Here is a 13,171-nt window from a genome sequence, read left to right on the forward strand (position 1 = left end):
GGCAAAGCAGCACTTTAACATAAGCAATTCTTAAGTGAAAACCGAGCAAAATGGCACTATTAAAAGAAGGGGAAGAAAAAGGTGGTTATAAGAGTTAGGTGCACCAACAAATTTCTAGGTGAGAAGCAATCTAGAGAAGGCAGTTGTAACAGATTTAGCCAGAGTCAATGGTACGAGGCAAGGTGCCCAGGATCAAACTGTTCTAGTAGCTGCAGTCAAGTCTTTAACGATTGGAAAAGGCTGAAGCGACGATGGGGGCGGCCAACACAGTAAGTAAAGGATTTAAAACACCTTTACCGATGCCCAACGAAATTGGAGGCCTGGCGGAACAATGTACCTTTAAAGTGAAAGAGGCTCCTGCTGTGGCGGTAGTTCCTGGCAGTTCGGGAAATCCAGCAAAAGAGTGGCTCTCGTCGTGGAGGAAGGTTCGAGTTACTGCACTGCCCAATGATGAAGCCAGCCGCGGTGCTGCCAAAACAAGTAAAAGGTACGCTCCTTTAAATCACGGTTGTGGTGGATGGGTGCTTGGCTATCCAGTCTCCAAGTGCAGGGCACTGGCGATTCAACCAAGGCAGTTCCTGGAAGGCGATTGGTGAACTAGTTGGCCCCACCAGCTCAAGGGAAGAAGACTTTCAGGCGAAGATCTTCTCGAGTCGGAGAAAAGTGGTGAGGATCTGCAGCATGGCTTCACCGGTGGTTCAGTCGTTGCAGATGTCTTCAGCTTCTCTCCTCTTCGGGTTTCTAGTTGCAGTGGTGAAGTCTTGTCCTCCAGTCCACAGGCCCTGCTTTTATGCAGCAAGACCCCCCATTCACACAGCCTAGCTGTCACTCACACAGTGGGGTGGCCTCTCCTGCCGGGAGAATGCCCCAGCCTATCCGGGCAGAGTGTGCGACTTTGGTTGCGTAGGCAAACTTGTCCAGGGTGCCTATTCCCACTCCCACACATCCTGGCTACCCCAGACTCAGTGGCGCTGAGAGAAGGGCTTCTGTGCAGAAGCCCGCCAAAGGGACGAACAAAGGATCCCCGACCCGGGTTAGGATTTCAGAGAAAGACGAGAATATTAACGTTCTGGCAAAAAAAAAAAAAAAACACCCGATTAAAGTTAATATTAAAATAACCCAGCGTTATGTTAGAGGCTGTCAGTAAAAGTGGTAGCCTCAAACAATGGGAAAATCCCATAGGAAAATATTTACAGTAGTAACTACTGCCACCTAGAAGAAATTTTGGAGAGGGACTGGACGGTACCCTCTTGAAAATGAACACTAGGGAAAAACTTAACTATTTTCAGTATTTACATAGTAAGATGGTTTGTACTGGTTTTGTTCATAAGATTTGACTAGTAAAGGCAATGGGGACTTTACATACCCTCGGAGACAGTAGTCAGTCCCAAGGGTATGGAGTCTATGTTTGGGGGTCGCTATGACACCCCTGTGGTACTGCACGGAGGGTGCTGTGTACCACACATGTTAAAAAGATGAGGGTGAGAAAACCCCATAGACTGTAACCACACAAGATCGCCTAAAACACACACTAGCAATCTGTCTAAGAGTGGGAAAAAAGGGTCTCACTCTTAGCAGGAGAAAAAAAATAAACCCTTCAAATCCAGCAACGTTGCTGGGGGACTCTATAGGTAAGGGAAATTAGCCTGTGAAGAGAATTCTCCCCAACACACTCCAGAAAGTCTGGTTATTCAGGCTGCAACTACCTCAAGGTAGACTGTATATCCAACTAATCCTCCGGATAGAGAGGATAAGAAGGTAGATGCCTGGGCCCGTAAAGCTTTAACTTCGTGTAGCATGGCTTTAAAGTCAACTAATATCACCTGTACCCTGGCCAGGTTCAAGCATATCCTGTGGGACTTTATTTCGGCGGCGGCTGAACATATTCCGGAAGGCGATGAAAGGGAAGGCTTCCTGAATATTGTCAAAGACAGAAAGGAGGCAATGGGAGAATGTCTTCAGTCTGGACACTGCTGAAAGTATCAGCAGGTCGATGGCTACAAGCACAGTGCTACGCAGATTTGCGTGGGGTTTGCACCAGATGTGCAGGCCAGACCTCAACATGCCTTTGGATGGCTTGAGGCCGTTTGGTAGTAAGGCTGATGAAAGCCTAGAAAGACAACAGACCTCAAAAGCGGCGAGGCATTACTTCAGATGCTTGGGCACTGGAAACAGTAGCTCAAGGTTACTGCCTTCCCTTCCTAAAAAGGGACTCGGGACTATCCACCGGGAGCCAACTGCCAAAATTTAAGACCTGCTCCTGTTGCAGGAAATTTTAACCCTGCTAGAGAAAGGTGCAATAGAACAGGTACCTGTAGCAGAGAGGAACAAGGGTTGGTACTCCCCTTACTTTCTTATTCCAAAGAAGGACAGAGGATTGAGACCCATCTTGGACTTGAACAAGTTCCTCAGGAAGGACAAGTTCAAGATGGTAACCCTTTTGCAGATCCTTCAGGCTCTACAACTCCAAGACTGGTTGGTATCATTGGATCTTCAGGATGCTTACTTTCATGTGCCAATCCAATACAGGCACAGAAAGTACCCGAGGTTCGCGGTTCTCACTATCAGTTTTGAGTTCTGCCATTCAGGCTGACCTCCGCCTGAGGGTTCTCACCAAGCTGATGACGGTGGTGGCAGCGAGTCTCAGGAGAAGGGGGGGGGGGGGGGAATTCACGTCTACCCCAACATGGACGATTTGCTGATCAGAGCATGTTCTCCCGAATAACCTCAAAAAAATCTGTTGATCACCTGTCACTTCCTTCACAAACTGGGCTACTCCCTCAATTTTAATAAGTCCCACATGATACCATCCCAAAAACTCCACTTTATCGGAGCAGTTTTGGACACTTCCTCGGGCAAAGATTCATCTCCGAGATGAGAGCTCTCCACAATCTGCAGATGGTAACAATATTCCAGAATTCCCAGTGAACTACAGGCTCTCATGTAAACCCCTATATACTAAGTTTTACAAGGACAAGGTAGTTATTAAAGTTAAACCATCTTTCTTAACAAAAAGGAGTTTGACTTCCATTTGTCAGAAAAAAATCATTTTACCAACATTCCATCCTCCTCATTTGGGCAAAGAAGGAGAGACTGCATAGACTGGACCCCAAAAGGACCTTCAGTTTTTACATTTCAAGAATGTCAAAGTTACGTCAAAACTTTATACAGGTCATAAATTGAGATTAGCAGTGACAAAAACTATATCCTGCTGATCATTCTGGCTATAATTGAGTGCTACAGATTAGCGGGAAAAGACCCACTGGATTGGCAACGAGCCCATTCCACAAGGGGAAAGGTCTGCTTCTGCAGCTTTGAAGAGGGGAGTCCCTGCAGCAGATATATGTTCAGCTGCAACAGGGGCATCAATGCATACCTTCATGAAGCATTATTGCTTAGATGCCGCCTCCTCCAATGAGGATTTGCCAAAGCAGTACTTAATTTCGTCCATGAGAACAACTACTACTCCCACCTCCAAATTTACCACTGCTATGGGAATCTATCACAAGATGAGGAATACGTGGGAGGACACAATCAATTCGAAGAACAAGTTACTTACCAACTGTAACGTTCTTTCCACTGGAGGTTCCTCCCACGTATTCCCTCATCGACCGTCCCATCCTACACCGCAGCACAGTTTGCGTTTCTTACACTTACCTCTCACGAAGAGTATCAGTCATGGGGCATGCCTGGGTGTTCATCTAATATTTCCTCGAAAAAACAGAACTGAAGCCAACGGGTACCGCACAAGCTATTTATACTGAAGGGGACGTTGACACGGTACGGAGCCCGTCGAGGGACATCGATGCCACAACCTAATGCACAGCGCCCCCTGCTGACTTTTCTTTCCAAAGCAGTGAAGCTGGCGAATATCACAAGATGAGGAATATATGCGAGGAACATCAGTCGAAAAAACATTACAGTTTGGAACAAGTTACTTATTTGTCATTTTTGTTCTCCAGCATGGGTCTGGCATGGATTGACATGCTCATGAATATTCCCCGTCCTCAGGCTGGGAATCCTCGGTAAAGAAAATCAGTTTCGTTTCTGAACAGTCTTTTCTACTAGTAACCAATCACTGGTCTCTGGGTGATACTGCCCCCAGCCAATAACTACCCTCTACCTAAACCCCTACTCTGGCAGCCATCTTCAGATTAGGTAACACGTGAAATGGCAGTAGGACCAAGAGAAGAGCCGCAGAAGGGTAGGAGGGAGGGTTTGCATGTGAATCCATGCCAGACCCATGCTAGAGAAGGGAGTAGTTTCTTACCTGTAACTCCATTTCTCCAGCGTTGGTATCTTTCATGGATTCACATGCTTAGACTATTCCCTGTCGTCAGACTGGGAACCCTCGGTACACATATATAGTCGTTTCCTATAGGAAAAAACTTCCGACACTTGTGTGTCCTATCCACATCTACGTCCTCTGGGGCCGTTCACGCATGCCCCGTAGGACATAGCGGTATAAAAGCCCCGCCCCCGAGGGTCCCGTCAGATTTCGGCCCCTCCAAAGTAGAAAGGAGAACCTGCTTATGCACATATCTTGCACATTGCATTCCGGGGAGGCTGGTGGGCGCATGTGAATCCATGAAAGATACCAACGCTGGAGAAATGGAGTTACAGGTAAGAAACTACTCCCTTCTCCAGCATTGGATCTTTCATGGATTCACATGCTTAGAATAGATTGTATAGCAGTATCCTAAAAGAAGGAGGTGAGAATGCAATGTAACATACACCACAAAAAACACCACAAAACCTAATATATAGGCACGTAGGCAGCAACATATTTTCTGATATATACATATTCATAATACATACATATATACATACATATATTGCTCAAAACAGACACACTAAAGAACCAGAATAGACGAGGCAAAAGAAAAGCTTAACCGTTTTTGGCTTACCTCATTGAAACAGATGGCGCAGAACTGCCCTTCCAATCTGTACCTCATCCGCGTGCTGCCTTTCCAGGCAGTAATGGCGTGTAAACGTGTGTGGGACAGACCATGCCGCCGCCTGGCAGATGTCTGTCAGAGGAATTCCTGCCCATAGAGCCGCGGAGGAGGCTGTCGATCTCGTGGAATGGGCTCTAGGGCGTCCTTGTAGGGGTCTCCCAGCCTTGGAGTGACTAAAAGTAATTGCCGAAGAGACCCAACGAGCCAGGCCTTGCTTGGAGATTGCCCTTCCTCTCGTCGACGGACCGTAGGCAATGAACAACTGTCTGGTAGTTCTGATATCTTGCGTCCTTTGCAGGTAAAATTTTAACGCCCTTTTGACGTCCAGAGTATGAAGGGCTTTTTCCGCCGCCGACGATGGGGACGCAAAGAAAGTAGGAAGGACCAGGGTCGAGTGCTTGTGATAGACTGTCGGTACTTTCGGGATGAAAGTAGGGTTAGTTGATAAAATTACTTTGTCCTTAAAGAATCACATATGGAGGATCTATGACCAATGCCTGTAATTCCGACATTCTTCTAGCCGATGTAATGGCAATTAAGAAAGCCAGTTTCCAAGTTAGGAACTGCATGGATGAAGAGGACATTGGCTCAAATGGAGGCTTCATTAAGGCAGCCAACACCACATTTAAACTCCACGACGGTGGGAACCGTTTCGTAGGGGGGAAGTTCTAAAGAGACCCCTCATGAAATGTTTCACCAGTCTGTCACTGAATAATGGTGAAGACGGTCTCCTCCTCGTAAACCTTGAAATGACCGCCAAGTGCACTTTGATGGACGATGATGACAGCCCACTCTCAGCTAGGTGAAGAAGATACGGAAGAATTTGTTCAGGGGTTACTTCTAAAGGCTGAATTTCATGCTGTGTCCGACACCACGTACAGAACCTTCGCCATTTGCATATCTATGATTTGTTAGTCGAAGGGGCCCTAGCCGCCTGCAGAATTCTCCGGCAATCCGACGAGACTTTCAAGCTGCCAAACTCTGAAAAGTCAGGAGCCATGCTGTTAAGTTGAGGCTGTCCGGATTGTGGTGCCACACCGTTCCCTTGTCCCTGGACAGTAGGTTCGGCACTTTCTGGAGAGTTATAGGCTGTTCCAACGACAGATGTAGGTCGGAAAACCATGGTTGTCTCGGCCAATACGGTGCCACTAGAATGACCCGGCATTTGTACCTGCGAATCCCCTGGATTGTCCTCCGTATAAGGGGGAACGGAGGGAAAGCTTACAGGAATTTGTCCGTCCAAGGAAACGAGAACGCTTCCCCCAGGGATCCTTTTTGAGGCCATCTGCTCGCGAACTGTTCGCATTTCCTGTTTTCTTTCGTTGCGAAGAGGTCGATTGAGGGGTTCCCCCACCTTTCGAAGATTATTTGTAGCTGACCGGTGTCCAGCTCCCACTCGTGTATTTGAGCCATTGTCCTGCTCAGGGAATCCGCTTGCACATTCTTCACACCCGGGAGATGGTAAGCCACTAAGGATATGTTGTGTTTCAACGCCCAGTGCCAGATCTTTTGAGCTTCCGCCGAAAGGGTCCTGGATCTGGTGCTGCCTTGCTTTATCAAGTAGAACATGGCTGTTGTGTTGTCTGTCAGCACTCTTACTTTTGATCCTTTGATATGTGGAAGGAATGATTTCAAGGCCCATCTCACTGCCCTCAGTTCCAGCACGTTGATGTGTAGGTGCGATTCGGTCGAAGACCATCTGCCCTGGGTTTGATGATCGTTCATGTGTGCTCCCAAGCCCGTCAGGGAGGCGTCCGTGATGGTGTTCTGAAATTCCGGCTCTTGTAGAGGAACCCCTCTGTCCAGGTTGTGAAAGATTTTCCATTAAAGGGATCTGATGACACCCTTGTCGTCGACGGTTATCCTGTCTAACCACCGGCCCGTGGCCTGCTTCCATCTGTCCGACAGGAACTCCTGTAGAGGCCTCATGAACAATCGGCAGTTTGCTATTAGGTGGATGCACGAAGCCATGGAACCCAGGATTGCCACATATTTTCTCACGGGAAATGTGCTCTGTAGGCGAAGTTGACTCGTCAGTTGTTCGATCTTCAATATTCTGTCTAGGGACGGTTTCACTATTCCCGAGTGGGTTTCGAATTGAGCTCCCAAGAACTTCAAGCTCCTTGAGGGCTTTAGAGAAGACTTTTCGAAGTTCACTGCGAACCCCAGTCGTTGCAGAAGTTGTAAGGTGGCTTGTACGCTGTCGTTGGTCGACGCTGGGGAGGATCCCCTCACAAGCCAGTCGTCGAGGTACGGGTATACATGATGCCCTCTCTTTCGCAGCCAGGCTGCCACAGGTGCAAACATTTTGTAAACGTTCTTGGGGAGGACTTTAGACCAAATGGGAGCACTGCAAATTGGTAGTGTGTCTGACCTACCATGAACCTCAGAAACCTCCTGTGTTTTTGACACACCGGAATGTGGAAGTACACGTCCTGTAGATCTAGTGACGCCAAAAAATCGTCCCTTTGGACGGATCTGATCACCTCCTGCAGTGTAAGCATTTTGAATTTTTGACTCTGTAGGGTCTTGTTGAGGTCTCGCAGGTCGAGAATAGGGCGCCATTTTCCGTTTGGCTTCTTTACCACAAAACACCGTGAGTATACCCCTAGGCCTTTCTGCGATGCAGGGACTAATTCGATGGCGCCTTTCTGTAACATGAGTGTTACTTCCTGCCGCAAGATGTTTAGATGTGGCTGGGATAGGTGTATTGGTGGACATTTTGGAGGTTTGCATTTGAATAGTAGGGAATGTCCGTACCTCACAGTGTCCAAAACCCACTGATCTGTTGTGATGGTCTCCCATTCCTCGATGCAGCTTGACACTCTTCCTCCCAGAACGGTACGCTTCCCGTCATTGCTGGTCTCTGTTTGCTCGTCGACGACGAATAAGTTGGTCGTCTCTTGGAAGACTGGAAGTTTCTGCGCCGGCTTGAGGTCTGAGAGGCGCGTCTATATCCTTGGGAAGGATACGCTGATCTACCAAAAGATCTATCCCTGGTTGCTGAGAATCTTGAGTTTCCAGATGCTCCTCTAAAGGGACGAAAAGAACGAAAGGGCTTACCACTCTGGAGAGAACCCAACGAGCGTGCTGTATCTGAGTCCTCCTTCATGCCCTTCAAGGCCTCGTCCACCTTTTCTCCGAAGAGAAGATCACCTTCGAAGGGCATGTCCAAAACTTTATACTGTACTTCGGATCTGAAGTTGGTGCACTTAAGCCAAGCCTGGCGTCTTAGAACAACTCCGTTATTTGTTTAAAACCCGAATCTGCCAGGTCCACCGCTATGTTAATAGCATGATTCGATGCTTCTTCACCTTCTCGAACCAGGGACATTGCCGTTCTACGTTCTTCCGGGAGGTGGTCCAGGATAGGTGCCAGTCTGTGCCACATCTCCCGGTCATATCAGGCCACAATCGCCAGGGAGTTAGCTGCTTTCACCGTTGAGGCCCCCACAGAAAGAACCTTCTTACCAAACACGTCTTGGCGCCTCACCTCATTATCTAGAGGGGTAGAGCATTTATGCTGGGCCTTTGCTTTTCTCGTCGCCGCCGACACCACCGAGTCCGGTGTAGGTTGAGCCGAAAGACACTTCGGTGTAGAGTCTGGTACTTTAAATTTCGTTTCAATGCGGCCTTTGACAGCCGGCTCAGAAAATGGGTGACGCATGGTTTGAACACCTTCTTTCCAGACATGGTCTAAAATGGGTATTGAGAATATTGAGCGTCTACTCTTGCCCATATGGTCAAAAAGAAAACCGTCCTTTTTCTCCTCCTGTTGGACCAGGCCAAACTCCTTGCATGCTTTTTCCATCATAAAATGTAAGGAACCTATATCGTCCGGTGGTGACGGGTGAGTGGGACTCTTTGGTGTTTCCATTTCCACATGCGACACCCAGGATGGATCCCTAGATGGTGAGAGGGATATATCGGACGCTGACCCGTGGTCAGATAGGGAGTCCTAAAGCTCACCTTCCTCCTGGACTGCTGGAGTAGTTGGAACCCCGATCGATCTGGTCGGGCGGTGTGAAGGGCCGGGCTCGTCGACGGGGGGTGTCGACGGTATGAGTGGAAGCCTTTCGTCCAGCGATTTCAGCAGCGAGTGTAAGGAGGACAGTACCTCCATGGACAGGGTCGCCTGAGAGCTTGGAGGTTGGGTAAACACCTGAGAGCAGGTTGCTCCTGATGGAAACCTGGCTCGTAGACCGAGGTCCTCCGGGCTCACAATTCTGAAGCCGTCTTCTTTCGAGGCAATTGACGCTGCCTGTTCCTGTAGCAATGTGTCAGGCAACCCCATATCAAATACTTCTGGTCTCCAGGCCAGAACTTCCGTTGACGAGGACATCGTCGCCGAGGTCGTCGCTGGGTTGATGACGGGTGAAATCAACTGCGTCAGCGGCAGTAAGGACACCGACTGGTTCGTCGCAGTCGACGTTGGGCCTGCAGGTGGTTTAGGCGATCCCGCCTTCACAGCGCTCTCCCTGCGTTTATCCGAATCTCTACTCGTGGCTGATCTGTGTTGATCGCCCGAGGAGGATTTAGGCCTTTCCGTTCTTCGACGAAGTTGACGAAGATGTCTTTCTTGCAGTCTTTGGAAGAGTCCTTATAAGAGTGACTTCGTGGAACGTCCTTTTCCGCAGGTCGTGGCTTCTTAGCCGTAGGTTCCGACGAAGTTGAGCGTCGAGGGGCTCCTGATGTTTTCGCAGAGGCCACGCTGCGCACAGAGCCCACCTCTGACTGAGGTTACGCTCCCGCACCGTCATTTAACCAGGATACCAGCCGTCGATTTCGATCCTTCAGGGTTTTCTGGGAAAAACCTTTACATATTTCACACTGGTCTGCCGAGTGGTGAGGGTGGAGGCAATAAATACAGTCTAAATGGCCGTCCCCCTCGTAAACCTTCTTCAGTCCGCACGTGGCACACGGGCGAAATAGAGGTTTTCCCGACATTCCGATAAGATTAACAAACTCACAGGAGTTCGACAATTCGAAAAATCTAGCAGTAGAGACTACGCAAGGAGATACCACTATCTTTGGAGACTGTTGAAATCTGAAGGGACCCGCGGGGGCGGGGCTTTTATACCGCTACGTCCTACAGGGCATGCGTGAACGGCCCCAGAGAGGACGTAGATGTGGATAGGACACACAAGTGTCGGAAGTTTTTTCCTATAGGAAACGACTATATATGTGTACCGAGGGTTCCCAGTCTGACGACGGGGAATATTCTAAGCATGTGAATTCATGAAAAATCCAATGCTGGAGAACAACAGTTACAGGTAAGTAACTTGTTCCTTCTCCAGCATGGGGCCTGGCATGGATTCACATGCTCATGAACACAAGAATACATAGCAGTACACATGCACAACCACAGGCGGTGGTAAGGCTCAACATTAAGTATTTCAACAACTAAAAATTAAGAATCCCTTACCTCATCACCAGGCTCACCTTCAAGCGAACAGGTTGCGCAGCACTGCCTGGCAGACTCTGGACTCCTCCCTGGAATCCTGGTCAACGCAGTAGAATCTCGTGAAGGTGTGCGTCAACCTCCATGTAGCAGCCCTGCAGATGTCCAGCAGGGGCACACCAGACAAGAACGCTGTGGTAGCAGCGATCGCTCTGGTTGAATGGGCTCTCGGACGGCCAGGCAATGGTCGGTTTGCCAACTGGTGACAGTGCATGATGCAGCCGGAGAGCCATCTGGAAATGAAAGCCTTTGAGAGGGCCTTCCCTTGGTTCATAGGTCCAAAGTTTACAAACAGCTGTGATGTCTTCCGAAGACTCTTCGTGCAGTCCAAGTAGAACTTCAGCGCTCTAGCCACATCCAGCGAGTGCAAAGTCCTCTCAGCCGGCGACGAAAAGAGACCAGGTTACAACAAGGGCTCGTTGAGAGGGAAGTCATATGGCACCTTGGGCATGAAGGAGGGGTGCGTCCTCAGCACTACCCTTGTCTTGTGGAATGTCAGGTATTGAAGTTTACAGGAGAGGGCCTGTATCTCTCCCACTCACCGTGCGGAGGAGATGGCCACCAGAAACGCTGTCTTCCATGACAGGAACTTCAACGGTGCTGAAAGCAGAGGCTCCTATGGCAGCCCCATGAGCCTGGTCAGCACCATGTTGAGCTCCCATGCTTTCACCGGCTGGACCGATCGGAACAGACCACAGCGATAACCGCCCTGGAGTTCTGGTGTAGCGGGAGATAGCTACCAGATGGATCTTGATGGAGGCATGTGCCAGTCCCGGTTTGGCCAGCGATAGCAAGTACGGCAGCACTTGAGGGGCCGCAATCCACAGAGGGTTAATCGTCTGCACAGCACCAGACAGAGATCCTGTTCCATTTGTGTCCATAGCACGAGAGTCGAGGGCGCCCTGGCCTTTGCAACCACCTCCTTGCAGTCAGCCGGGGTTTCGTACCCTCAGAACTCTAGTGCTGCAGGAGCCAGGCCTGCAGATTCAGCGATCCTGGGTCATGGAGGCTGGCGCCTCCTTCCCTGCCGAGAAGATCTGCGTCCATCCGTAATTTTACCGGGGGGGGGGCGGAATTTGGGGGCTCACATGTCCAGAAAGTGTGCTAACCAGATCTGCCTCGGCCATGCCGGTGCGACGAGGATCATCCTGCACCAGGACCGTCTGAGTTGAATGATGAGTCGCAACAAGGGGGGTGGCGGATACAGGAACAGGCCGTCCCAGGGGAATGAGAAGGCACTTGGCGTTCCTCGCAGTTGCGAATAGGTCGCTCTGGGGATTGCCCCATCGTCGCAATAGGAGATACTTGATCCTGCCGAAGTTCCCACTCGTGGCACGAGCGCACCTCCCTGCTGAGTGAGTCAGCGATTGTGTTCTTTATTCCTGCCAGATGGAAGGGCACCAGGAACATCCCCTGGGCAACAGCCCAGTGCCACAGATCCTGTGCTTCCTTGGATAGGGCTGGGGATCTGTTGCCCCCCCCCCTTTCTTCCTGATCTAGAACATCGTGGTGTTCTTGTCGGTGAAGACCCCTACCACCTTGCCCTTTAGGGACGGAAGGAAAGAGACGAGGGCCCAGAACACGGCTCGGAGCTCCAGGACGTTGATGAATAGTGACCTCTCCTCCGGAAGCCAAAGGCCTCTTGCGTGAAGCTCTCCGCTTTGTGCTCCCCATCCTTCCAGGGAGGCGTCCGTCACCGTTTCCTGATATGCCGGCGTCTGGAAGTCCATACCCGCCGCCAGATGCGTGCAGGTGCCCCACCACCGGATCGCTTGGCGTAAAGTCTCATTGAGTGAGATCCTGTCAAAGCTGCCCGCTGCTTGCATCCAACGGGCGTCGAGGAACTCCTGCAGTGGACGCATCCGCAACCTGCATAGGCGCACAAGGTAGATGCACGAGGACATCATTCCGAGAAGGGACTTGATGGACATCACCCTGGCCACATCCATGGTCAACAGCCGTTGTACCTTGCCCAGGATGGCTTTCATCCTCTCAGTCTGGCTCCCAGGAACAGGGCGTCTTGCGACGGTACCAAGTGGGATTTCGCGAAGTAGATCGAGAATCCCTGTTAGGCAGAATCCTGTGCAGTGCCCTTAGGGACCACTACACACAATTGAGTCTACAGGTGGCTATACAAGTTTTACCTTTGGTACAAACCTGTACTACTATGTTAAAGTGGTAGCAGTAGCAGAGCAGCCAGGCTCATCTCAAGAGTATATCAGCAGCAGCAGAGATTACACAAAGGGACCACAATTACTGTGACTCAAGCAAACACTGACTCAAGATTTCAGGTAAAAAATTATAAGTACATTTATTTTTAAACCATTTGTTATAACCACAAAACTTCTACTAATTCAGAATCACATGCAAAATACACTACAACCAACCAATTCACTTTGGTACACTAACTCAAGGTAAGTATCCTATGTTTTAACAGACCGGTGTTGTGAAACAAAAGATGTTACCGGGAATACACTTGCGATCACTTTTTGACAGTAATGAAAGTTCGGTCTTACTAAAGAAAAGCGTATCCGCGGCAAGAAATGTTACCGGGGCAAAAACACACTTAGCACCTGAATTAACCAGAGAGTTGGGGGCCAAAATCATAGGCAATACTTTTGTCAAGACAGACAGAATCAGAGACACTAGTTGACAGAAATTCAAGAGTCAATAGGCCGGAACCAGTGTCAAGTGGAACCAGGTTCCTGTTGTCGAGGATCACAGTCGGATAGTTCAAGATTCAACATTGCCAG

The 13,171-nt window shown here is 49.5% G+C and overlaps 1 protein-coding gene across 4 annotated transcripts in view; it reads right to left on the minus strand.

The window, feature by feature from the left end:
• Window positions 1–13,171, minus strand: part of USP7 (ubiquitin specific peptidase 7) — a 2,259,762-nt gene that overhangs the window by 1,831,744 nt on the left and 414,847 nt on the right. The gene's annotated exons all lie outside the window — the stretch shown is intronic.

This window comes from Ambystoma mexicanum, chromosome 2q (assembly GCF_040938575.1).
Source record: "Ambystoma mexicanum isolate Mex_15411 chromosome 2q, UKY_AmexF1_1, whole genome shotgun sequence".
Lineage (NCBI taxonomy): Eukaryota > Metazoa > Chordata > Amphibia > Caudata > Ambystomatidae > Ambystoma > Ambystoma mexicanum.